This window comes from Rhincodon typus, unplaced genomic scaffold (genome assembly GCF_021869965.1).
Source record: "Rhincodon typus isolate 14 unplaced genomic scaffold, sRhiTyp1.1 hic_rhity00003359, whole genome shotgun sequence".
NCBI classification, from domain to species: Eukaryota; Metazoa; Chordata; class Chondrichthyes; order Orectolobiformes; family Rhincodontidae; genus Rhincodon; species Rhincodon typus.
Genome location: NW_025968997.1, coordinates 8,433 through 8,850, shown reverse-complemented (window position 1 = coordinate 8,850; position 418 = coordinate 8,433). Strand labels below are relative to the sequence as shown.

The 418-nt window shown below is 49.8% G+C and overlaps 1 protein-coding gene across 1 annotated transcript in view; it reads right to left on the bottom strand.

The window, feature by feature from the left end:
* The window catches only part of LOC125481735 (paired box protein Pax-8-like), a 16,122-nt gene that overhangs the window by 7,786 nt on the left and 7,918 nt on the right, over positions 1-418 (bottom strand). The window lies entirely within an intron of this gene.

The window sequence follows — 418 nt, the reverse complement described above, 5'->3', positions numbered from 1 at the left end:
GCTAAATTACCCATAGTGCCCAGGGATGTGCAGGTTAGGGTGGATTGACCGTGCTAAATTACCCATAGTGCCCAGGGATGTGCAGGGTAGGGTGGGTTAGCCGTGCTATATTGTCCCGTAGTATCCCTGGATGTGTAGGTTTCTACCTGGGAAATACTATGTTACAGGGATGGGGTCGGATTCTCTTCAGTGAGTCAGTGTGAACTTGATGGGCCGAATGGCCCGCATCCACACTGCAGGGATTCTATGAGACATTTAGCCGCAATCGTATTTCTGACTGTGGAAATTGTGGAAGAATACACATCCTGTCTGATTCATTTGACCACATTCTGATTTCCCCCCACCTTCTCTCAGGTTTCCGCCCTGCCTTTTCTCAGTTTCCCCCTGCCTTCTGTCTGTTTCCTCCTACCGTCTCTCA